Below are 25,399 nucleotides of genomic sequence, written 5' to 3' on the forward strand. Positions count from 1 at the left end.
TGCAGTTAAAATTCTTAAAGACTTAAGGTAGAGTAAAACACTAAGCAAAATCACTTTAAAAAATTTTTCATTCGCAAAGGAAAAAAAACAAATTAGAAGGATAGCGAAGTCCCCCGCCCTTTTAGTAAAAGATAAATAATACATTACTCAAAATATAATCGCTTCTCCTTTTTTTTTTTAAAAGAAAAAAAATAGGGGAAGAAACTTGGAAATATAAGGTCTGATAAAATTTTGAAAGAATGTCTCGTTTACAAATACTAAGAAATGTAACGTGCGAATGGCCTAGCTCCTTATAGGCCGAAGGTGTCACGGATCCCTGTACTATAGGGATAATAATAGGTTCCTAAAATAAATTTCGATTATCGTCGAAAACCTGTAGGCTGCTTTTGAAAGCCCTTCTGTTATAAAACAATATTACAACAAGCCCTGTAACTATTTCCAAAGTTTCTAAAGTCAAAATACGGGGGAGGAAGCGATAACCACCTAGTAGGATCGTATATCATTGTTTAAAATTGGGTGGAAACTCTCCTGTAACAGCGCGGTCCTAAAGATCGTGTAAAATTTTCCGAGTTACAAACAAAAAGGTACATACATGGTTGATCAACATATTGACCCAAAATTTCCAAAATTTTGAAATTTGAAAATAGATTTAATTTTTCAAACAAGTAATGCAACTCCGTATTCACAACTTAAAGATTTCATAAAATTGAAAAGGGAGTACGAAATTTATTGTAGAGGTGTAATTTGTCAATAAAGCAAACCATTTTCAAAAACAAAACTATAAATAAACCAACCATAAGTGAAGTTGTAAAGACAATTTGAATAATTAAATATTTCAATAAATAAACTCTCGCAACCAAAATAAATATAAAGACACTTGTACGAATATACAAATATGCGATACAAAAGTAAGATAATGGGGAGAATAACTAATAAAAGAAAACCAAACGAAGAAATATATAGAAGAATTCTTTCCCAATAACTTATGATCTATATGCAATATAGTTTTCTGAAATTTTGAAATTTGTTACATATAACAATTACACAAATACAAAAGCTACTAACTCCCATAGAAATTTGTACGGGCCAGCGAAGATGTATTAATGGAAAAAATAAAAAGATAATAAAATAAATAAAGCGAAAAGAAGAAAACACTCAAAAGAAAGGGAGAAAAATAAATAAACAAAAAAACTATAGTAAACAAAATAAGGAAAAAAAATAAAATAGAACAGAGAGAGCAATAAAGAACCCTATTCAAAGCGCCCAGGGCAGTTCTTATTTTTGTGTAATTATTTGCGCTACTAACAGGCATCCTGTTTGCACCAGGACACACACGTCACGCTGCTCGGAGTTCGACTCCGACATCACAGCACCAGCTAACGACAACGTGCAACCACCGGTTCACGAGATGCACGCCGGCGACAACGCCCCACGGGGATTCCTTGAGACCTAGTGCAGGCCCCGAGAGCTAACCTTCAACCCGAGCAGCTCAGCATCGACCGCGACAACAGAGGTGCGTGGGACACCCGACTCAATGAACAGCTGTACGTCATCGCCGTCAGCCAACAGAGTGGGAAGTGGGCAGCTAAATGGGACGGCCCTCGCCGCACCCAGATGCACTAAGCGCCCACTCCGCTGAAGCCTCCTCCGCCAACAGGCCACCCCAGAAGGAGAATTATCATTTGTCAGAATAACATCACCAATATTTACATAAACAACATCAACGAAACAGCTATCATAATCTCAACGTAGTTAGCGTCAACATCAACAATTACCACGACAACGTCTACCTTTATAGATATCAAGACAGAGCAAAATCGCGTCAGTACCGATGAAGCCATGCCAAATATCAAGACAAAGCCCACCTAACTAAATAGCATCATCAACATTTTCGAACGAAACATCAACGGCAACAGATGGCTATCGCCGTTAGCACAAAACGGTCATAGATGCCACTGCCACAACAAGCTCAGCCTAGAAATTCAACGCAACAACAATCACAGCCACAACCAACTATTCTCCTATCAACTATCACGATAACAACCGTCACCGTCAATGGTTTCGGAAGCTGCTGCTACGTCGACAACAGCAACAACTACCACAACAACCAACAACGACAAAATGCAAAACAACAGCAACAATCCGTGAGAAGTCATGGTTAGTCCCATCAATAACGTACCATCCCTATGCAACAATATCAACAAGGGGAAAACTTGGCGAACGATTTCGCAAAAGCAACGTCCATAAAGAAACTTCACCCACAGTCAAGGGCCAGTCAACCAACTGCGAGCCCATAGTGGCCAACGTTGACGCACGATCCGTGCCGCCCTGGCCAATGGTCCGGCAACTCAATGTCGGAAAGCGAAAGGTATATGGCAGCTGATGGGATCTGCTCCGGCAACAAGCTCTGCGGCCATATTTCGTCTTAACAGCTACGAACGCAGCAAACCTCACAACAAAACAGCAGCAGCAAACTCAACTGTAGCCGCGAACAGCCCCGCCACACCGAAGCCGTCACCGACCGGCCAATACAGGAGAGCCGTATCACCAGTCACTTCTTCCCCCCGAAGAACGGAGGGTCTATGAGGAGCCAAAGTCGTCCCTCGTTTTGGCCACACGTTCTCCGCCTCTGGTGGGGGGAGAGTGCTAATTTAAGATAGAGAATAAGTTAGGCACCAAGTTAGAGAGTAAGGTAGAGAATTGGTTAGGGAATACGCTAGAGCATAATATAGAGCATAGGTTATGAATGGGGTAGGGTAGAATAGTTAGTTTTAGTTAAGAGTTGAGTAAGTGATGTGTAAGAACTCGGTCGCGACCGCGGATAATGAATAGCATAATAAAGAATAAGAAATAAAAAACACTACAAACGACTTTCGATATAAATTTCTTGTGTTTCCTGGGCCGCAAAAGCCCTCACAATATGTTTAATTATACATATAAAAGAAGTATAATAAGAGAAATATGTGTATAATAATATGACTTTACTAACTAACGTTATCAAACACAAATGATGAGCGCAAACAAACAAAAATAAACGAAGAAACTTATACGATGATGGTTAAGTGTAGCTTCATATGATGGTGGTTGGGCAGCTCTGCCAATGTTCAAAATGATGATGTTATTAAGTCATTAAGTACTGTATACAATTTTTTTCCATACGAAAGTTTGGCACGCCAGCAACGTAACTGGTCTTAAAAATGTTTCTTGTTATTTATATTTTCTATTTGTAAGAAATGGTCATGTATACCCCATAAAAAAAATAAAATTGGCAAATAGCCACACAATGAAATATTTTACTGAAATATTTCAGTATAATTTTTTAGTATAATAAGTTACAAAATCATTCTGGTATTTCACTAAACTATAATTGGCATTACTTAGGTTTTATTAAACTGGTTGCTCAAACACCAAAAATAGTTTAACAAAATCGGCTTATATGTCATTACTATTGACCATTACATATTCTGATAAACTTTTTCTTCAATAAAATAAAAATAATAAATATTTAAAGCTTGCTTTAAACTATCAAATTTTTCAGTTCATTTTTTTCTGGTGTTACGATTTTGTCCATCAACTTAGGTTAAATGCAAAATTAATGTACTTCTATTAGTCTTCCATATCTTTACTTCACGATTTTCTTATCTCCACAACTTTAGATATTTTACATATTTGTATAAAAAAGATAAATAAGAAGAAATAATGACTCATTCTTCTTAAAGCACTTATATCAACCTCTTCTTTATATGCCGATTATTTTTAAAACTTTTTTTTCGATATTTAAACTAACAGTCTTTCAACTTTAATTTTTTTACTAGTGTTTTTTTTGTTAATTTCTTCTTAATTCCTTATTTCTTATATCTTATATAAATCCTCAAATTCATCAATGCCATGCACATCAATTAATACGTTTTGTCTGGAATTTTATGTATTTTTAATTTATCAATGTTGGTCGTCCTTTATGCAAAGGAATTGATTTAATACTTCCTAAATTGAGGATATTTTATTCCATTTTCATTAGCAGATTTCTAGGATTTTAGTGTCCAAGAATATCTTTTTCCAAAACCTAATAGAAAGTCTCCAATAGAAAGACTGCTTTCCACGAAGACAGAAATATTCAGAATTAACAATGAAAAAAACAAGGACTCGTGCCCGCCTTTAGACCAAGAGGAAATGCTCTTCGAGGCAACACTAGCTTACAACAGCTTTATCTATTCTATAACAAAATTAATCCCTTTCGAACTATTTTCCGGAAGAACACACACTTTTAGGAAAAACCTACGTTATAACACTGAACATGAATACCTACAAAAGTTAAATGACTCCCGAAACGAGCTTTACGAAACAATAAAAGAAGCACTGACAAACGACACGCACAAAGGTATTGAAAATCTACATTGAAATAGGGAAGAACCAGAAAAATGGATAGTAAACAAGAGTACTTACAGAAAGGAATGTAAAAGAAACGAATTAACACCCAGGTTTTATAAGAGAAAAATATAGTAGAATAACACTTAAAACCAACGAGGGCCAAAAATTACATAAATCAAAAATAAAACGTACTCATAAGGATTAAATATTTCCTCTCTAGACTTATGCTGACCAAAGCAGACGTTGACGTAGTACAAACACCAGAAACCCAAGGCTTGATCTCAATAAAATTAGGAACAGCAAAGATAATAACGGATAACAGCATATACCAAAAATATTGAAGAAATAGGAAAAACAATACAAAAATTTAGGGCAACAAATTTGGTAAAATCTGCAAGAGATACAACAAAACTAAAGTTACATAGCAATTAACAGCAAGACTGTATATCTTGACACCCAGAAGTACAAAAAAAAGAGGACTTATAAATGCCTTGGAGTTGACCATAAAATTTATTACAGGAAATATGAACTACTCGGGCGCTGAAAAAATTAATAAAGAATTAAATGAAAAGACTAACGCCATTCTTTAACACTCAAATCATTCTCAACACCACTATGATCAACAGATTCCAGAATATAACAGAACACATCAATACAGAACAAGAAATCATCGTAAAATCTATTCAAAAAATCCAGGAACAAACCCGTACCTTACGATTACTACAATCATACAAATCCAACAACTCAATCAGATAAACTACAACATCGATACATCAATGCAATACCTGAACAACCTAGCAGAAACATTGATAGTAGCTAAACTTAACATCATTCCGAAGCTAATATTAGATCCACTAGAACTAATACAAAACATATTAAACAATACAATTAACATACTTCCCGCAGAACACATATACGAACAACTGAAACTGACAGCATATTACAGCAACACAAATATTATATTTAATTTACGAGATAAACAACTAGCATCGTCTTGCTAAAGAAATAAGCGAGACCAACATATTTTATCAAGCAACTAGATATCTAAATTCTGATACCAGAGCTTCCAAAAGGACCTACTGGCCATCGCTTCATTCTAAGGGGGGAAGAGTTACGTTCACTTCCAGTTAATGTCTACCCCATCAAATTTAGTAGGCCTTAAGTCCTTATCTTGTCAGCTTAGCCTTCTAAGCATATTTTGAGATGTGTAAACTACCATATTTTAGAAGTTATAATTATTTCTGAAAGTAATAAAAGAAATTAATTAATAAAGTGATTTTGATAATCAAACTTCTATTTAAAAGCAATTTTATTAGGTAACGTAACTCGCGCGGCATGTTTTTTGGCACGAGTTTGATTAAAAAAAAACAAATATTGAGTCATATAATGTCAACGGCTGCAGCGAGCGAATTGGCAAATGTTTGAATCGAAAAGTTCGATTTTGACGAAAAAGAAGACAATATTTTAGTAATAAAAAAGGGTTAAACTAACGTAGCGACATGTTTGAAATGTGTCTCGCTAGGGAACGTTATTTCGCTAGACACATGTGTGTGTGTGGATGAGCTTAATCACCGAACATAGATCATTGATAACATAAGCAGGAAGATTACTAAGTGGCTACTTTCAGGGACATCTGACGTCACGAGGAATTGATCAAAAGTGAGTTAAACAAAACCCTAAATGATGTATTATGGAGCTAAGAGTTTATACATTTCAACAAGTATAAAGAGAAGCTAAAGGCTGGAATGAAGGACGAAATGTAACAACGGTAAACGAAGAAAATATTTGTATCGGAGTAAAACTTAAACCTTTCTGGTTGAAAAAATTTGATAGTAATTTTGAAAATTGGTTATCTTTTTGGGAACTGCTATTAAGAAGCCATCGAGTTGTTCTTAGATGAATGTGATAATACAAACAAAATTACCAAAAATTTTTACAAAAATTAGTAAGTTTAAAAGCATGGTCTACAACATCTTTACAAAGAAGCAGTTTCTACTACGAGGTGTTTGTCCTCATTTAGAATTCCCTCTTTTCAATACGATATAATGAAGAAGTCAATTCTATTAATATGCATACCAACGACAATGCGAATAGAATTTCCTACGAAGTTAAATAGACGTAATGTAAGTACAACAGTTGAATAGTTAACACTGCAAGAGAACAGTTAACAGTTAACGACCAAGGACGAGAATAGCCAAGTTTCTGACCCACTTCAATGGGACAATTATCAGAGAGCAGCAAACAATTCCTTAGTAAAAGAGAAGTAGTACATTTTTGTAATAATTGCTAGAAACACAACCACACCTAAGGTCGGATTCTTAATCTCACGCGTGGTCAGATGATTGATTCTGAAAAGAAAGAAATAGAAAAAAGGAAAGAAGAAGAGGCGAAAAGAGATTTTTGGTGGGGAGAAAATTTTAAAAAAATTTAAGGTCACACTGCGTAGAAAACTTAAACATCATGGTTTTCGGATATAATGAAAGTAAAGCGAGCAAATACGAAATGGTAAAAATAGTTTTACGAAGTCAATATGGAAAGAAAATGATAACAATAAGCACAACAGTGATTGAACTGATCTGTGATGATAATCTTCCATGCCCAACAATAATAAACAATGTGACTAATCCTATAAAAATAGAACTAGCAGACCATTCAACTATTGCTAAAAATTCTGTGGGCGGCATTAATTTGTTTATCGGACAGAACGCGTATTGGAAATTGTGCACAAACAAAACCATAAATATTGATGATAAATTGGCAGCTGTAAAGGCATTTTTGGTTGGACAATTCAAGGTTGTTGTGGAAATAGTAGAAGGCAACATATGTTAAAGGTCACAGAAATTTGTAATAATCGCGAAATGTTTGATATATCGAATTTCTTGAACTTAGAATCATTTGGCATAAGCCCAGAAGCTAAGCAATTTAATAATGACTTGTATATCTGCCAACTCTGCTCCGCATAGTCAGGTAATAATCACAAAACCCTTGATATATCGAATTTCTTGAACTTAGAATCAATTGATATAAACCCAGAAGGATAATAGTGATTTATATCAGAAAACCGTGGTTAAAGTGAAATTTGTGAACGGTCGTTACGTTGTGAAATTGGCATGAAAAAATATTCGCGAACATTTAAACGACATTAAAGATATTGCAGAATACGGTTATATAATCTGGGAAACTTCTAGAGTATGACAGCGAAATTCAGCATTTATTGAGTGACCATTTAAAAGAAAGGATAAATATTAACGGAAATAATCAGTTAATTTACTATCCCGTACAAACCGGATTATAGTATACGTATGGTCTTCGATGTCTCGTTAAGCAAAATATGACTTACTTCTCTAAGTTACTAACTTACTTCTCTAAATGACTATTTAAGTCCAGTAGATAATTTTGTGGCTAATTTGTTGCCTATCTTTTTAAGGTTTCGTTCGAGTAAAATAACGATGATAGCACACATTGGGAGGGGTTTTGTGCAAATAGCAATAGCGGAAGAAGATGGCGAATCTCATAGGCTTTTATAGTATGAAGCAATTCCAGGATCTTCTTTCTGCAATAGGGGAATTCCGTATGACGGGAATAACATTTGGTATAACGTCTAGTTTACTTTTACCGTGAACGATAAAACAACATCATCTCGGATACTACGACCACACACATAGTACAATCTGCAGTAAATTATAATAATTTTCAATGGATGTCTTAATTACGAGTGTTAACAGTCAAGAAGGAGCTTAATGTTCTTTTGAAGTTGCAACTGAAATTAATGAAAGGTGCTAGTTTTAACTTATGGAAATGGAATAGAAATGACGCAATTGTTTTTATTTATTGCTTATTCGGTAATAAGCAAGGAGTAATAGAATGGAAAAATTTAGATATAACTGGTTAAATTAATAATGAACATTTTATATTATTTACAAAATTTGAAGACGGAATTTTTAGGGCCTTTTAGTGTAATAATAACATGAATGTTGTAAAACATATGATAACAGGGATTGGGAATCAATTTTTAAGTGGCGAAATTCTGAACAATTTTCAATTCTAGCAAAATGAATTGAGTATATTAGATGAAATTAGTATTAGAAGATGTGTGTCACCAGCGCTCCCGCGTACCAACAAAAGGTGTTCATATTTTTGCTAATGCTAGCCAGTCTGGCAACTGACGCGCGAGATCGTAAGCTCTTGCTTGTTGCATTGCTTAAATTTTTCTTATCGTTTTATACGCGTTTAAAGTTAAGCATTTGTAAAAATATAAAAGGATTAAAGGTGTAAAAGTGTAAGAATTACATTAATTACATTAAAATTTTGTGATTTTCAATTTACGTGCTCGCAAGTAAATATCTTTCGCGTTTTTTCCTTCGAGTTCTTTCTTTTTTATTTTCTTCCTTTGGTGTTAATAGCTTTTCTCTTGGCTTGTTTACCGTTGCTTCAGTAGTGTAATTTAAGAGAAAATATTTCTGATATTTTTTCTCCCTTTTTTTCGGGCTTCCAGTTTGGTTTTGCTTTCTCTTGTTCTTTTGCTCTCTTGTTACAGTGCCAACGTGACGGAGAAGCTTTTTTAAATTTCTTAGTTTTGTAGATAAATAGCTTAAGATGGTCATGTCCTGACTGTAGGCAGCGGGACATTGACTTTTATAAACTTTTCACGGAGACCCGTTATGGTTTCTCGGAATTGAGTAAAAATCTTATCTCCTTGTGGCAGAAGTTTGAGCTAATTAAGTCTAGGTTTGATGAGTGTCGTTTTATTGAGCACTCATCTTCTACCCAAGCCAGAAAAATAACAACTTGTAGCGTAGCGTGTGGGACGTCACCTCTGAGTTCCTCTAAATCTGATTCTTAGGTACAAGTTACCGCTCCCTCTAACTCTAAAATGAACGTTCATGTTTCCGAAATTGTTGAGTCGGCCGGTAACAAAATAGTTACAAACAAGCCGGCAAGTCCTTCCGTTTAAAGCTACGCTGAAGTGGCAACAGTATTTCCGCCCAGGGCCGCCGCTCACTCTAATCAAGCGCCATCGCCTAAAAATAATAAAGAGAAAAATAAATCATTCTCTCCCCCTCGCTGTTCGAATGTGAACGCTGGTCGCCAGACTGGGCAAGTCGCACAAGCTGGTGTTAGGGCGATAACGCCGTTTATATTCTCCCCAACTCTAAACCAACTAATTATATTTGCTTAACGGCAGTTCCTCCCAGAAAAGCAATATTTGTGTCAAGACTGGCACCTGAAACATCGGTGGATAACATAAAAAGTTATCTGGCGGCGAAAGTCCCATCAGTCAACTTAAGTCGCGTTAGCGTTTTCAAAATGGCTCCTTCTCAATCTAGGGCAATCTCCTCTTTTAAAATGCTAGTTCCGACTGAAAACAGTGATATGTTGTTAAACAAACCACTGTGGCCAGTAGGATCCTTGATTAAAGAATTTATCCCTCAAGATAGTCCCCGCAATACCAAAGCAATAGTCTTGTCGCCTTCAAAAAACTAAATGTTTCTTCATGCCCATTATCTCTCATTTCTCAAAATGTTAGGGGCCTTAATTCAAAAATTTTTTCTACTTTTCTAAATTCAGTGAGCACAGAGTTTTTCTGTTTGGCCTTCACCGAAACTTGGCTAAAACCTGGTCTTCATTCGTCGGACCTTTTTCACAATTCTTTCCAAGTCTTTAGAAAGGATCGAGTGAATCGCCTTGGTGGTGGTGTATTAATTGCCATATCTGCGTCAGTCCCGTCCAATTCAATAGAATTTCCCACTTCTCCTGACGTAGAATTTATCGTCATTCGTGCGAAAATGCCTAATAAACAGCTATTTATATCCAGCTCCTATATTCCCCCAAATTCTGATATCTTCATTTACAAGAAACACGCTACCCTCATTTATGAAATGGGTAAGCGGTCTTGGTCGTTGCATTGGGTGACCTCAACTTGCCTCAAGTCACTTGGTGTAACAGTGATAATTTTGGCTATTTGATTGCTACTTCAACGCCTGATAGGGCCGTTGTGTTCTTTAATGAATTGTTTGATTTGGTTCAATATAATCGTACCCCTAATTGTAATGGTAGACTGCTTGATCTCTGCTTTGAAATTAACGTAAATCGTTGCCCACTTTTTAGTTTGCCTGAGGATGCTTATCATCCAGCAATGTGGTTTTCCTTTCGTTACAAGCATGAGGATTCGTTGAACTTCTTTAAGGTTCCAAATTGCACTTTTTCAAATAAATGTTATGATTTTCATAAAATCAACATTTCTATGCTAAAATTACATCTTTCACATATTATGTTTGATTTCTCAGCTGGAAGTATTGAAAGCTTACTATCATCTGCCATATTCTACAATCGTTCCGGTCAAATAGTCCCGACCTCGAAGCAGGTATCCCCCGTGGTTTAATTAGAGAATTAGTTATTACAAGAATAGGAAAAGCAAGCTTTCAAAAAATTTTTAAAGAGCGACTCTGTTTTCGACTATTTCGCTCACTCAGCGGCAAGGCAAAATTTCATTTTCTCAACCACCAACATTATAGCATACCTTCAGTTCATTAAATCCTCTCTGTGTGCTAGTTCTGAATACTTTTTTAAGTTTATTAGCTCCAAAAGAAAAAGCTCCATAAATCCCTCGCATGTTTCTTTTAACGGGTCTGAGTCCTCGGATGATATTGAAACCTGAAATCTCTTTGCTAAATACTTCCGACGAAACTTTTCGATTGCTAATTCGGATGTATCAGTAAACTACCCATATCCAATAACTAATTTGGTTTCAATTCCTAATACTGTTATTTCTGAATATGACGTTTTTGAAAGTTTGAGCTCTCTAAAATATAATTGCGCCCTGGACCTGATGGAATTCCATCATGTGTACTTAAATCTTGCGCTGTCGAGGTATGTGATGTTATCTCAAACATTTTTAGCCAGTCCGTGAATTTAGGTATTTTCCCTTTGTGTTAGAAGAGTAGTTTCTTTATGCAGCAACTTCAGTTGCTTCTTTACAGGACATTATATTTAAGAAAGAGTCAAAGATAGTTAAAAAACCGAGCGAGGGCAAGCGAGAATATATTTGTATGCACATATAAATATCAGGATTATCTCTTCACAAAATAAATAAATTATATTATTAAACTTTGAAAATGCAAGAATACCAAATCAGAACATAAAGAAAATGGGTTGTAGAAAACGTCTATGCAAAGCAGAAAATTGATTAATGAGCAAAAATAATTAACAAGTTCAAAATTTCCAAAAGCTGAGCATTTTATAATCAACGTTTTCCAAAAACTACTAAAAAGCATATTGCTTTCAATTAAAAAATTTCACTAAAAATTGGGTAAACTTTGTATATAACATTGGAACACCATTGTTTACCTTAGCAACATACTTAATTAAACTATAATCAACGGTAGTTTGATAATGTAGGGCAATAACGGCAAATCCGTCATAAATATTTCAGAACTGTTTGATGATTGAGTGGTCAGAGCCAACACACCCACTAACAATATCATCGCCCAAACTTGCCTTCCGGCTTTAAAAAATAAAATCGGTTAATTAAAAGCAAAATTAATCCTGAAACTGCGCGATTTACGCATTTCAGGACTCGGCGAATATGTTAAAAAATGTTATTATTCTTTAAAAAAATGAAGACATGACAATCAAAAAAACTTTTGTACATGACTTCAAAAGCCGTGGAAATCCTCAGGCTTATAACTACAATTTCCAATTTTTTTACGTAAGCGAGACTTTAAAATTGATTTCCTAGTTTCGCACTGTAGCCCTTTTCAATATCGGAATGCCGGAAATTTCTGCGATCTGACCTTCTGTAAATAGATTTTTCAAAACTGTTTTCCTACCAAATCCGCGGCTTCCTTACGTAAGGTAACCATGGGTCCGCACAATTAAAACCTATCTGCCTATCATCTGACGCATCTAACGCTAAATAATACAGTGACATCGCGATTACTGAACGTAAGCACAGCTTATATTGCTAAGCGTTTCATCCCAATACTTTTAACTTGGCAAGAATGACTTACTTACCCTCTCAGAATTGTTAGCCTGATCCGAATATATTGCTGTTGTCACAAGTTTAACATTATTGAACTATTGGTAGAGCCTTAAATTATGTTTGAATTGTACACCATTATCTGGCGCCACCTACTCGGAAACGCCATATACACGAAAAATCTCTTCTTCAAGAAATTTACAAACTATAATTTTCTTTGCTGGTTTTAGAAGTGGATATTTAGGATAATGACCCAATGCTGCCAGTATTTAATATGCCCTGTACAGGCCTAAAAAGTCTAAATAGAATTTCTGGAATAAACGACCTTACAATATAGGTACACCCAAAGGAGGCCTAAGCAAAAAGTTTGGGTGTTTAGTTGTTTTACCAGCTTTACACGAATTTACATAGTCTTTAACGTCATGTACAAATCCAGGCCGGCAATAATTTCTTTTTATCCGTTCAAGACTTTTACTAATGCTGACATGTGACGAAAGCAGATCGTTGTGAAGCTTTAGCTCGTGTAGTTAACGCTTTCGGTAACGGCAACTTCCAACAAAAATCATCTTGCTCCCCATTTGGTTGATCTGTCTTTCTATACACAAACCCATCTACAAAGATTTGGGATTTATATAATTTTCAAGACCTTCGCGCAGGCTTTCCTTATCCAGCTCAGAAATACTGTTAACAATTTCAGAAGGATTAAGTACATTTTCATTCACGCATGACAAAACGTCAGTTACAATATTTTTAGCAACTTTCCGAAAGAAATATTTCCGCCTGCGGCATATCCCTGGTAGTTGATGAATAGAGTCAATTTTCAAATTCAGTGCCTCGTGCTGAATTTCCGCCATAAGGTTCTTCCTCATAATTTCAACCAAATAGGATTCTGGTGCTGGGTGCTGCATCCTGTTTATTACTTCCTAAGTCGAATAGTAGAAATGATCATATTTCACGTTCGATTTTTGTTTCCTATTCCGAATTAGAACCTTAATATTAAAACCGGACGAGTACAGTGTGCAAAGGGCTGAACACAAATCCTACCACACAATTCGACTCACCAATCGGTAATAACGCCAAAACAGGGAAAAGGCAATGACTGGTTTTGGCGTATAAGATTGAAATTATTTGCCAAAGTCTCCTTAGTTAATGCCCCAATCCTATAAACGAAAGACTCTGTTGGTAGGCCTGAACTATCATCCGTAAACTTTAATTTCTAATTGAACACTATCTGACCTACTTTGTAAAACCGAATTTTGAAGTCGTTGGGACGTTTTGAGATGGTACCCCATCCATTATTCAATAAATCATCTAAGGTGTGTTGAGCTAACAGGGAACAAGGCTGAACTGTTCTCATTGGAGTAATATTAACTCGAAAGTTCAAATTACTAAAATGGTGACTGATGCTCGCTACCAAAGCGTTTATTTGTTGACTCAAGGGATTCAATTTTGTAGTTTATTGTCTTATTTATTAACTATTTCCTTTACCTTTACCATTAGTTTATTTATGATCGGAAAATGCCTTGTAAATTGGATTACAAAACTCCAAAAGATTGGTAGCCGTTGATCTTCCTTTTAGAAAACTGTGCTGGCAGTGCGATATAATCCACTCTAAAACCAGAGTAAGCCTTTTCGCTACTAGTGATTCAAGTAGTCTGGGGGGTGCATTAAGCTTGGCAATCCTCTTATGATTCTCAATAAGTTTCCGAGAACCACTTTAAACAAAGGTAAAATGCAGCTACCCTTCCAAACCGATGGAAGGTAACCTTTTTTCAAAATTATGTTAAAAATTTGTGTAAGTGGAGTAGTAATTCAACACAATATTGGAGAATTACAGACGGAGCACCGTCAGGGCCACGGTAATTATCCTTGTAATTGTAATTACAAGGTGTCAACGTTGATAATACTATAAATACTCCTTCTTCAGAGAAAGACATAGACGGAAACATATCAAAGAACCTTATCGAATACGGATAATTATCAGACGAAGTATTCGAACGTTGGTACACTTTCTCAAAAAAATCTGCAAAAAGGTTGGTTATTACAGACGCATCGGATGTTTCGAAATCTCCACAGTTCACTCTAGTTTTTCTTGAATTACAATACACTTTTCAACTTCTACATATGACAATTTCATAACTTATAATAAAGCCGAAGGTAAAATAACGATAGATGGCTGAACTTCACTTATTAGTTTTTTCACTGTCCAAAATCAACAATAAGTTCGACAGAATTCAACTAACCGACTGTTATTGTTGACTATGAAATAATCCATTAAAAAAATTTTTATACTCTACGTCACTTGCGGTGCGAAATACATTAAGTTTGTGCGGAACTATATATAACACCAGGAGAGTTTAAGACAGCCTTTTTTTATACCGATCGATTCACAAAGTGATTCTCATTCTAAACTCTATCTGTCTTCGTGACGTCTGTCCATGTGTTTTTGGGTTCAATTTACTGGTGGTAATGTTTAAATTATTTTGATAAAATTTGGTACACTGATTCAAAGACGAACGCTATAGAAAATGGTTGGGATCGGTCCAATTTTTCAACCACTTCACATATATCACATATTGAAAATAAGGCAAAAATTTGCAATTTTCAAAATTTTTTTCACAAAGCTGGCTGAGAAAAAGCATTTCAGCGTTCTAAATTTAATTTGGACTTCCATTTCTTGTATACTCCGTACCTCCATTTCTTGTATACCAAAGCTTATAAAGATTCTCAGGAAACGCTTATATGTCGAAAAGGCCTGATTGTTAACGTTTTACGATGAAAATTGATTTATAATAGTAATTTGAGATAAAAATTAAGTGGACCAAATTTGAGCTACATGGGTCTATTTATTGGCAGCCACCCCATATAAGATTTCTCACGGATAGTAGGCCATTCCCGAAAAGGTTTATTTTTCAATACTTTACGCTGAAAATTAGACCAAAGTACCAGTTTAACAAAAAAATTGATGGCGGGAATTGGAATCTTAGAGTCTATTTTTTAGACCCTAATATATATAGCAATCGTCATGAAAAGGAAGCCCTTATATGAAGAGAAAGTGTAATTTGTACTTTTTTATGACGGAAACCAAAAAGAAATTAAATAAATTAATAACATTTGTGGGAAGTAGAATATGTTTGCTCACATATGTTTGCCACAATATGCGGGTTTTCACGAAAAGTTTACCTTGGCATAAAAATAATGTGTAATTTGTAATGTTTTGTGCATTATTTCAGCTAAAAAATTTTCAACAAGGTTTGGTGTACTCAAGAATCTCTAATTCCATTGCTCAAGAGCCTTTTAAACCACATTGTTTTTCCAGGCTATTGCAACATCAAATGTAGAGTTTTCTTGGGACTCTATAGCGCCCAGTTAATAAAAGTACACCCCTTACCGATTGGTAACACATTTACTAGATTACGACCACTATCTCCCTATCTTTTTCCCTTCTCCATTTCTTTCTGATAGTTTACGTGTTACACGAATAGGGGGCATCCCTTAAGTGACTGGTCATATAAAAAAACAAAAAAAAAAGACGAACCTTCATGAATTATAATTATTTTCAGAAAGCTCTGCGAAAACGATCGAGAAATGAGACCACGTTTAAACCATTAAACCATAAACATTGGTACTGGTAGACTAATCTTTTTAATTGATCCACTACTGTACTATGCTGCACTGCAATAAATAAATCAAATTTTTTGAAAAATAAATTTTTGTGAACATCGTTCCTCAATTAAATGTAAATTGAAGGTTCATCTGACTTTATTTTCACCTTCTTTTTAGAATCCTTAAGTTTTGTTATTAAATTTCTCTAAATCTATTTAACGCAGGTAAATCAATTTAAACCTATATTTCTTCTTTTTTTTTTTTTAATTGTGTGGAAATGGATTGGACCAGTTAAGTTAAAATTAGATCCATAATCCGGTAAAGTAGTTGAAAGCCATTGATAATTTTGAACATTGGTAGAGACTGATGTGACAGAGTGTTCAATATGAGAAGCTCTGTTCCGCTGTCAACTCATAAATCACCGTATTTGGTACTGTACAGTCAAAACTCCGGCTAGAAATGCCGACAAAAGAAAAAAAAGGATAGGCGATTCGTGATTATAAAAGAAATTATGAATACAAAATTAGAAGGAAAAATCAGTTGAATTGATAAAGGCGGTCAGTTGCTTCAAATGCCTAAAGTTACTAGCACGAAAAATTTCATATAACTTGTTATACAAGCTAACTATACAGAAAGACTCTCTAAGGATTTCAATTTAAACCTATATGCGTCAATAATTATCATGCAACATTAATTTAGTTGTAAATGTCAGAAAGTGATTTTTTTGATACCAGCGAGCTTTGCGAGGCTAGTGCGATATTGTCCTGCAGCTATAGCTCCGGCGCTCACTTGATGCCGATATTTTCTTATTCTCACCCAGGACTCTTAGGACTGCTACATTGGTGCTCTTATCCTCATGCGTAATTTTCACAACCTACTAGCCGTTTCGTGCGTAAACGCGACAACGAGCATTCCGATGAACGCCGTCTTTGGTGACGTCCACGCGGTTTTTCCAAGTTGGGCGTGAGGAAGTCCTTTCATGAAGGCGTTCATCTTCAGCCTCTCAACCACGTCTAGATATGGCGAGCGTTCGATTTCCGTAGCATAATCTTCAATTCTTTCGTTCGCCTTTTCTTTCGCGCGTAGACAATTACAGGTAGCTTACTTCCTTCATAACCGTAGCGATTTCTGTTCTTTTTCTTTTATGTGGATGATTTCTGATGTTCCTTCTCTCCATGAGATTATTAAAGCGACCGCTTTATCATCGTCATTCCATGCATTTTTTGTTGCGAAAACTTCGAATTGCACCTTAAGTGTGTTGAAGCTTGTGATACCATCGAATATGGGAGTTTTTAATTTGGTCAATCTGGTGGTTCCGCCATTAATTTGTAGCTTAGCGATTCCTTGCTTCAAAGCTTTCATTTCATCGCGTCTGCGTCTTCCTCCCTTTTTGCTCTAACTTTTTCTGTCATTTTAACATCAAATTGGCTTAGCGCATCATCAACCTTTCGTTAAGCATGTTTACTTGTTGTTTAAACTTCTGTTGTGCCTTGTCTACGTGTTGCTTTAGAGCGCTTTAACTTTCCTGAAGTTTGTCAATTTTCGATCCCGTTTCTTGTCATTGTTGTCCGATATTTTCGTCGCCTCATCAATTTTTAATGTTTTTCCTTGTTTCATTTGTTCATATCCTACTTGTATTTGTTCTTGTTCTGCTTGTTTTCTTGCATAGTAACCGCAAGTGATATATTTGTAACGTCCCCACTTTTTGCTTCGTCATGCTTCTCGTGCGTTGTAGTCGTACCCTCTGTTTCTTCGTCACAACTATATTTGAACTCAGATACTGCTCCAGCTGCTCGCATGACGTTTGTTTTAATTCAACAGTGATACCTTCCTTTCTCTCAGCTTCTTATTGAACTGTTACACAGTTAGATCTCCCAATTTCACCAATTGTCCCCTTGCCTTGCCAATTACAATCACTTTCCGCTAATATTCTACTTACATAGGCTTTTGCAGGCAAGCTGTCATTACCTAAATTCATATCGACATGGTTTTATTCGTTCGCCCGTTTTTCTCCTCCCTTCTGCTAATTGTTGTCAATCTTTTCTCAAGTCATCAGCTGCCAGATAACGCGCCATGTACAGGGTATTGTCCGTTCTTTAAAATATTGTTTCTTAGAAAATCGACTATTTTTCATAAAAGTCATATTATATGTAGCATTTTCGTAACAATATATTCAGACCTATGTGCGATTAGTAATTGCTGTTACTCTATTAACTTAATAATATAATAAATATAAATTATTAAATAGGGTAAACCACGCGAAAGTAGTAGCGCGTTTATAAAGTCATCAAGCATGTTACAAGAACTCAAACAGGGGACAGAAAATAAAATTGCTACCAAATAAGCATGGTTTGCCGATAATGTCATCAATGATAGTTCAAAATATGAAAAAAAAATATTTATTAAAATTAGTCAATCTCTAAATTATGTTAAGCTAATAAAAACGACAATGAAAAATGGCTACACAGACATTAAAGAGGAAAGTATGCAAAAAAAAGAAACATTTTATAAATATTTTAAAGAATATAATATTAAGTCAGTTTAAATAACCTCACGTTTTACCACTGGTTTACACCAAGAAACTTACGCCAAAAAACTAAAACAAGAACAAGAAACTTATACCAAAAAAACTGGAACAAGAACAAGAAATTTACACCATATAGCAAATGAATTTTATAAACTATATCATGTGAATATGCTGGTCCTCATTAACATATTTAGCGGTCAATCTCTTTCTTCAATCTTTCTTTTGTTTTTTGGTTTAATTGATTATCGCTTTCGTCTAATACTTTTATACTTTATCTGAGCTTTGGTAATAATTTAAGGAAAAAAGTCTACTAATCTTACTACAAATTGAGAAACACGTAGACGACAAGCCGTTGGTATTATTAGATCCTTGGACATTCGTAACCCGCTAAAAATCGTCTAGAAGAGATAATATATTGTAATTCTCAGATACTTTTTCTTTTAAAACTAAAACATTGTCGCAAAACCAACAGCCGAAAACCCTACACCAAAAAACTAAACTGGAACAAAAAATCTACACCAAAAAAACAAAGCAAGAACAAGAATGTATAACAAATCGATGGGTGGTGTACGAATTCGAAATAGAAACACCTGCTGGTAATATCATAGGCAACATAACCCGCATACAAGAGAGAAGAGATAATTTTCTTTTAATTTCCGATAATAATGTGAAATTCATCTTCATTTGCGAGTCTTTCCACGTTTTAAACTAAGTCCTAGACGTTTTTCATTTCTAACTGAACTTCCACGTTTATTTAATTGTCATCGCTGGAAAAGCTAATTAATGCTAAAAGCATTGTTAATCCAATATAGTTAGTAAGGTATGGATACATGCATAAGACAATATTAACCCAATTTTCGTGGACGCTGATCGAAATTTAACCAGTTTATATATTTTCCATTGCTAATTAGAATCATATAAAAGAAAGGAAAAAATTGGCTAAAAAGGAAAATAATCTCGAAGCAAATAAAGAAAAATCATTTTGTTCTGAATGTCTCGCCAAAAACTAACACCAAAAAACTAACACTAAAAACACACCAAAAAAACCTTCATCCGAAAGAGACAGTTTCTTTCCCCCATTAGCAATATCGAACGTGATGGAAATTACGAAGATGTCAACTTATAGAGAGGATGAAACGGATAAAAGAAGGATTAAATGATAATGATAATTGTAATATTTTCTTATTGCTTCAATAAAATGCTTATTGTTGTGAAATCGTATGCGCAACGTAAAGTGTGTACTATATTCTTCAAATATCTTTACATTCATCAATCGTACAATAAGATTTCACAGAAAATAATTCAGGAGCTCGATAAATTGCTCATGTTTGTTTATATTACAACTTCGCAATTGCAAACATTTTCCAGAATGTGATTATCAATACGATAATAAGTAGGCGTCGTACTATATGTAAAGACATTCTTTTACATTTGTTTGAAGTCAGCACCATAGCATTGGTTGTGCACCATGAGCACAACTTCTCAAGATCAGACTAAAGAAGTTTAGTACCATATTTTGAGTGAAAGGAGAGGGACAGTTTAACATCGTCTGCAAACATTAAAACGCGGGAATGTTGAACGCGCTCCGGAAGGTTATTCACACATAAAATAAATAAAAGCGGGCCAAGATGACATGTATTGCTGGTTTTTATAAATTTTGTAAGACAGGTGGAAATTCTGCCCACAGTTATTGCTTTTTAAATATTTAATAAAAGAAATTTTGTGTTGACAAACCACCCAACTTGCATTTATCATTGTGCCCATCCTGATCGACTATGCCATTGTCGAAGCTATTTAATTTGCTATTACCACTCAATATATACTTGTTTATATATATAAAAATAACAAAAAAAAAAAAAAAACAATTTGCGCGATGAAATAATTATCGATAAAAGAAAGACTTCTACTTTCAGGAATCATATTAAGATCCGGTCTGTAGATATAATATAATTTTTCTTATTTTTAAAACCACAAACGAACCCTAAAATTAGCTGATAAAAATAAGAAGATTAAATAAAACAAAACGTGTTTATATGGTACAATTAGGTTATTTCTTAAATGGAAACTCAAGAACAAACAAGGTAAATTACTTGATGCCCTTGAGACGGTTCGTGTGATTGAATCACTTCAAGTGTTCCTTACTCCGACCAACTTTGGTCAAGGATCTTCTCAAAGGTTATAATGCTGCACTTTTTGCGTACAGAGCCACTGGATCTGGCAAAATATACACCATGTTAGGACCTTATCGCAAAAAGAGCTGTTCCATTTCAAACAATAAATTAGATAGAACTGAAGGTATTGTCTATGAGACAGATGTTAATGACGTTGCTATTGAAATACCCTCGACGATAGTGTTTCTAGCTCACAAATTTCGTTGAAAGTTCCATTTTTTCTTCGTTAACATTTAAAATATTTATAAGTTAAGCATGTCTTTCATTATTGCATTGTGCCAGCAGTAGTAGTTTGTGGGCAAAGAATGCAAAAAGTATTGGTAGTGATTAAATCCGCTTTGTTATTTAATTCCTCTAGAGAAAAACTGTATATTCTAATTTTTGCGGGAGAACGTCTTATGATCAACTGAAATGAAAAGTTAAACGATTGGCGCGCTGTTCGTTCCGAATTCGATTTTAGATTGTACTGCAATTTCCCCTTAATAGTGAAAGAGAATGGCGCAATCTTTTTAAGCCGTGTGTCGCCCAACAGTTGGTCTTAACGGTAAACGATGATTTAAACTTTTTATATACACTTCGAAAATAATATTTTTCAAATAGCAGCTTTTTCGCCAGAGAATTGTTGTGAATAAGAAAACAATATATATAAATAAAAAATATAAAAACAGCTTTCCTAGAAACGCAGCAATAGAACTTGCATATAGAACATGTATGCAGAACAGAGACTCAATTATCAAACAAAACTTTTGACAATCAACAGCAACACAATCAGAAAATTTCTTGTACTTTGTAAGTTGTGCGTGCGGATGGGATTCTTGCTTATATATACATGCATGCAAACATGTATAAAATAGTTGGCATTGTCAGCGATAACACATGCGCAAATGTTTATATTCAATATGAAGAATTCAGAGTTTTTCTAGTGGGACAGTACATCAATTGGATCAAAAAAAAAGTGAGAATGAGACATGCTAAACTTATTCGCAAGCGTAAGGAAACTAGCATAATCCGAATTGCAATTCGGAAAATTTGGATACTTAGATAATGCAATGTGATCAACCGTTGTAATTGAGTTAAGCTAAAGAGAGTAAAAATAGAAGGCGAGATAAAGTCGTATACACTCCTATAGCTTCTAGAAATACTTACCACTCAGTAAATTTATCAAAATAATCGAAAATGTTAACAAAATCAGAAGTAGGAAATAGCTGTAAAATGTACAGTCATAATAAAGCGTGCCAGTTGAATTAGATAGGAAAACAGCTGTAGTATGTATACAAATTATGCAGTTATGGGTTGTGCTCCAGGCATGATAATGATCAAGTGACGGCAGCTGATGTCTTGGCTCGTGCTGAAATCCTATAGAAACTACTTAACAATTAGCCGACTTGGTAGCCAGTTGCCTGCATGAAACTCCTTTTCGTTCAGATAAATTACAGCGACCCACACATGTGGCCACTAAAACGTTTCAAAGTTTACGTATATTCGTTAACAATCAGTTAAATAAAATTAACTACGGCATGGTGCTGGCAAATGATTATCTACGTCTGTAAGATCAATTAGTAGCTCTCACTTTCCATTCGCTGGAAGATACCATAGTTAAATGTCATCTTTAGGGAAATCTCATCGAGGGCTTAGCGAATCCATTACCTTTAAAATATTGCGGGTATGATGTTGTCCATGATGAGGTGATAATACAATCAATTAACTCGAGCAGTTGGAAACAACTACATAGACATGTGTTTCCCCAGGCGAAAAAGAAATAAAGCACAATAGTCGCAGTCGTTCAGCAAAACTTAGAGTCGCGGTTAAACTTAAGTAATGGGAATAAAATTTAAATGTTTTAACGCTTTTCTCACAAAATTATGTTTTAATTGCATTAAGTTTATTGTGCCAGATATGTTTCGCAATAATCTAGCAGTGCGGAAATTGGAGTATGTGAGCTTCGTCATTCTTAGTACCTTTACACTGCATAAAGTGACATAATCGACCGCCCAATATACAGCAGGTCTCCGTATTTATGTAAAAAAAACTGAAAACCAAAACTAACAAAGAAGAAGAAATCCTACACCAAAAAAACTAAAAACCTACACAAAAAAATCCTACCCTAAAAAACTGGAAACCTATACCAAGAAATCCTATACCAAAAGACCAACAAAGAAGAAGAAATCCTACACAAAAAACTAACAAAGAGGAAGAAATCCTACACCAAAAAACTAAAAAAAAAGCTATACCAAAAAACTGAAAACCTACACCAAGAAATCCTACATCAAAAACTAACAAATAAGAAGAAATCCTACACCAAAAAACTAAAAATATACACCAAAAAATCCTACATAAAAAAACTGAAAACCTACACCAATATATCCTACACCAAAAAACTAAACCTACATCAAAAAATCCTACACCTAAAAACTGAAAACCTATACTAGAATGAGCATCCACTTAAATTTATTATTATTGTAATAAGTTTACGACTTGCAAAACAGAAGCAAAGAAGAAAAACGAATAAGTTTAAAAATTAGGTGTTTGTCTTCTTTTGTTTTGCAAGCCAAACGAAACGACTCTTTGGTTCTCTATTGAAAAATTAGACCGTTTGGTTTATTTTTATTCCCATCACCGAAGGGTTGGGAAGGTTTGCAGGATGGGATAGCTTTTATAGAAACTATACAGACTATATATAGGATCTTCAATTGATGTCTTAATTTCCGCTTTGACTGATGCAGGAGAACCAAACAAGTGAGTGAATTTACCTAAAACTGCCTTCAACTTAAGCTTTACACCTTTGGGCATGTTTCCGGCCATATAGTTAATTTCTTGCGAAAATCTGTAAGTGCAATGATTACGTCTGACTTAATCGTTAAAGCATTATTTGTCCTGCCTATTACGGCCTCTAGTTCCTAACTAAACACGTACATTGATGTACGACATTTTTTGTTAGATAATGATTTCAACATGTTTACAGATATTTAGCCATTTATAACAAGCCATTGCCTAGATTGTTGTTGGATAATGAAGAGCGATAGAAATTACACCCGATCCGATATTTGAAGTGGGAAAATCGACAGTGCAGTCAAGTGGACTATTAACGTCAATGGTAATAAACATTTTTGAGGACAAACTATATGTAATGTACGAAACAATTACCAGGGAGTGCTATCAAAATCAAGTAATGAAATTTAGAGTTATTCCAAAAAAGCCTTCTCAAAATAAGGTGTTATTCCGGAAGTGGTCGAAAGTGTGGTCCGGTTGGAACCATTTCCAGCAGTGTTCGTCCTTAGGCCGAAACACTTCAAATTCTATCGGAATATCTCAAAAACTACGATCCATAGTTTGAACATAAGAAAAGAAGAGGGACAGACGGATGGATAAGGTCTTAAGTCTTTCTTGGTATTCAAACTTACTATAGGCTTTCACCATCACAGGAGCGGATATATTTATTTATTTATTTATTCCACTTATACAAGAAACTCAACTAAAACAAAATGGCAGTCGAGTTCAATTGACTCTTAAGTAAATCTTAAAATTATTTAATAATAAAACTTAGTATAAGTACAATAAAACAAATAAGGAGGAAAAAAAAAAGAAAGAAAAAAAAAAAAGCATGTACACAATTAGCATAGAGCCACGCCCACAACCGATACAGGACCAAATTGCAAGTGAACCCCTAAGCCATCGCAAACATGCATAAGCTTGGCAACCGATAATTGTTAACAACAAATTAATTTTCGACTCATAATAACAAAATCTAAGGTTAAATCAGTTTAAGTACGACATAGGTAAATCGCGCTTGTTGAGCAATATTGCTTTAATAGACTTTAAAGAGTCCGTTAATGAGAATAGATGATAGACATCATTTAGGTTCTTGCAAACAACTCTGAGCGGGTTAAACAGTTCAAAGTTATATTTGCATTGACTAAGCTTTATCAACATAAAGTACCTAGAGAAGCGGTTAGGGACATTAAAGCAAATCTCACGAAGTAATGCGGGCGAATCAATTGCACCATTTATTAATTTGATTAGGAAGGAAACCCCAAGAACAAATCTACGTTTCTCGAGTGACGGTAAGGATAACAGAAGCAACCTATTTTCATAGGGTGGAAGAGGGGAAATCGGGTCCCAACCCAAATTCCTAAGTGCAAACAGCAAGAATTGCTTTTGTATAGATTCAATTGAACCAACGTAGCATCTATATGAAGGAGACCACACAACAGAGGCATACTCAAGAATAGGTCTAACCAAACACGTGTAAAGCCTTTTAGTAATATAAGGATCATCAAGCTCTTTGGACCACCTCTTTATAAAACCAAGCGCGGACCTAGCTTTGCTTAACGAGGACTCAATATGCAAATTGAAACGTAACCTATAAACGAATAGAACGCCTAAATCAATGAACGAATCGACGTCTTCCAACCTGTGCGAATCAATGAAGTATTGGGTACTAAACGACTTCCTTCTTAAGAAAGAAAGCTTCTTACATTTATTTAGATTTAGCTTCAGAAGATTGAGGGAGCACCATGCAACCAAATTGTTCAAATCACTTTGAAGATGATGTGATTGCGATTCTACGGAAAAAGAAGTAAACAGTTTCACATCATCAGCATACATTAAAATCTTACTGAATTTAATCACGGAGGGCAAATCATTGATGTAAAGATTAAATAAAATAGGTCCCAAGTGGCTACCTTGAGGTACGCCAGACGTCACGGGAAATTCATCCGAGGTAATGAGGTTAAACAAAACCCTGAATGA

The sequence above is a fragment of the Glossina fuscipes genome, unplaced genomic scaffold, assembly GCF_014805625.2.
Source record: "Glossina fuscipes isolate IAEA_lab_2018 unplaced genomic scaffold, Yale_Gfus_2 224, whole genome shotgun sequence".
Lineage (NCBI taxonomy): Eukaryota > Metazoa > Arthropoda > Insecta > Diptera > Glossinidae > Glossina > Glossina fuscipes.